This window comes from Anastrepha ludens, unplaced genomic scaffold (assembly GCF_028408465.1).
Source record: "Anastrepha ludens isolate Willacy unplaced genomic scaffold, idAnaLude1.1 ptg000027l, whole genome shotgun sequence".
NCBI classification, from domain to species: domain Eukaryota; kingdom Metazoa; phylum Arthropoda; class Insecta; order Diptera; family Tephritidae; genus Anastrepha; species Anastrepha ludens.
Window position 1 is genome coordinate 17,501 of NW_026530035.1, and position 2,500 is coordinate 20,000.

General features: G+C 31.4%; 2 non-coding genes across 2 annotated transcripts in view; both read right to left on the reverse strand.

Annotated features, from left to right (window-relative positions):
- The window catches only part of LOC128870852 (large subunit ribosomal RNA), a 3,993-nt gene extending 2,192 nt beyond the window's left edge, over positions 1 to 1,801 (reverse strand). The window contains exon 1 of the ribosomal RNA XR_008455559.1: positions 1 to 1,801. This exon is cut by the window's left edge and continues 2,192 nt beyond it. This is a non-coding gene — a ribosomal RNA (large subunit ribosomal RNA).
- Positions 1,802 to 2,239: 438 nt separating this feature from the next.
- Positions 2,240 to 2,420, reverse strand: LOC128870821 (5.8S ribosomal RNA). The gene has a single exon (XR_008455530.1). It is a non-coding gene; the product is annotated as a 5.8S ribosomal RNA (ribosomal RNA).
- Between the last annotated feature and the right edge of the window lie 80 nt (positions 2,421 to 2,500).

A 2,500-nucleotide genomic window follows, 5' to 3' on the forward strand; every position in this document is an offset into this window, starting at 1 on the left:
CCTTGAACTTAGGACCGACTAACTCGTGATCAACCACTGTTCACACGAAACCCTTCTCCACTTCAGTCCTCCAAGGTCTCATTCGATTATTTGCTACTACCACCAAGATCTGTACCAATAGCGGCTCCATGCAGGCTTACGCCAAACACTTCTAAGCACACTATTGTACCCTCCTACTCACTAAAGTTTCAAAATTTATAAATCAATCGAAATTGTTTTATAAATCATCTACTTTAGCGGTAATGTATAGGTATACAACTTAAGCGCCATCCATTTTAAGGGCTAGTTGCTTCGGCAGGTGAGTTGTTACACACTCCTTAGCGGATTACGACTTCCATGTCCACCGTCCTGCTGTTTTAAGCAACCAACGCCTTTCATGGTATCTGCATGAGTTGTTAATTTAGGCACCGTAACATTACGTTTGGTTCATCCCACAGCGCCAGTTCTGCTTACCAAAAGTGGCCCACTGGGCACATTATATCATAACCTCAACCTTCATATCAAGAAAGGTGAGGTTCTTACCCATTTAAAGTTTGAGAATAGGTTAAAATCGTTTCGACCCTAAGGCCTCTAATCATTCGCTTTACCAGATAAGATTATTTTATATAATTTTTAAATGCACCAGCTATCCTGAGGGAAACTTCGGAGGGAACCAGCTACTAGATGGTTCGATTGGTCTTTCGCCCCTATACTCAATTCTGACAATCGATTTGCACGTCAGAACTGTTTCGGTCTTCCATCAGGGTTTCCCCTGACTTCAACCTGATCAAGTATAGTTCACCATCTTTCGGGTCACAGCATATATGCTCAAGGTACGCTCCAGTTAGAGGTATAAATAATAATAAATTATCATTATACATAACTATATGGAACGCCCCGGGATTGAATTAATTGACTATTTAAGAAAATAGACTAAAAATTAATCCCATTATATTTTTAAGTTAAGTTAATTATGCCATTAAGTTTAATATAACTCAATGACTTGCACATATGTTAGACTCCTTGGTCCGTGTTTCAAGACGGGTCCCGAAGGTATCCTGAATCTTTCGCATTGTTAATCATATAAATGCATACAAATAAATATTAATATCATAGATATTAAATTTTTTGTAAAATTCAAAAAATGAATTTTAGCATTATATATAATAAAATCTATCAACACTTTATCAAATCATTAGTATTTATTCTATGTTAATATGCTTAAAAAGCAAATTAATTTAAATAAACTTAATATCACCAATGATCTTTTGATAAATACTTTTATTATGTTAATAGATTACAATGTCCTTATATGAAAAAAATGCACATTATTTTTAATTATTTAATGATGAATTTTTCATAATGGATATTCAGGTTCATCGGGCTTAACCTCTAAGCAGTTTCACGTACTATTTAACTCTCTATTCAGAGTTCTTTTCAACTTTCCCTCACGGTACTTGTTTACTATCGGTCTCATGGTTATATTTAGTTTTAGATGGAGTTTACCACCCACTTAGTGCTGCACTATCAAGCAACACGACTCTTTGGAAATATCTTTCTAGTAATCATTAACGTTATACGGGCCTGGCACCCTCTATGGGTAAATGGCCTCATTTAAGAAGGACTTAAATCGTTAATTTCTCATACTAGATATTAAGATATTCCATACACTGCATCTCACATTTGACATATAGACAAAGTGACTTAGTGCTGAACTATTTTCTTTTCGCTCGCCGCTACTAAGAAAATCCTTGTTAGTTTCTTTTCCTCCCCTCATTAATATGCTTAAATTCAGGGGGTAATCCCATATGAGTTGAGGTTGTTTTAAAATATTTTTTATCTTCTCACAATTTAATAAATAATTATATCATCTTTTCATCTCTATTTTTCTTTTTTCCTTTTATATAAATATATATTATAAATAATAATTATGTAAAATGAGGCAATTCTAGAATAAAAAAAATTAATTTTTATGCTAGACATTCCTCCTTTAATTACATATATAAATTAATATTTTATATATATATAAATAATATGAAAATTTTTTAAAGAGAATACTTAGATTCAAAATTTTTTTTATTTCATTTTATTTGAGAGGATTTTTTTTTTTTAAGAATATATTAATAAATAAAAAATTCATTATATATCTTTATTTTTTTGCTATTAATATTATGAATTATTTAAAATCCAATAATATACACATTTGCTTAAATTCAATTATTTTTATAAAAGAATAAGCAACTTATTTAGCATAGTCTTACAACCCTCAACCATATGTAGTCCAAGCAGTACTTTAAAATTTAATTTAATGTACATAACAGCATGGACTGCGATATGCGTTCAAAATGTCGATGTTCATGTGTCCTGCAGTTCACACGATGACGCACAGTTTGCTGCGTTCTTCATCGACCCATGAGCCAAGTGATCCACCGCTTAGAGTATTTTTTTATTTATTTTTATTTATAACAAATGTCAATTTTTTTTTGCATATATTAATTGAAAGAGTAAAATTAAATAATAA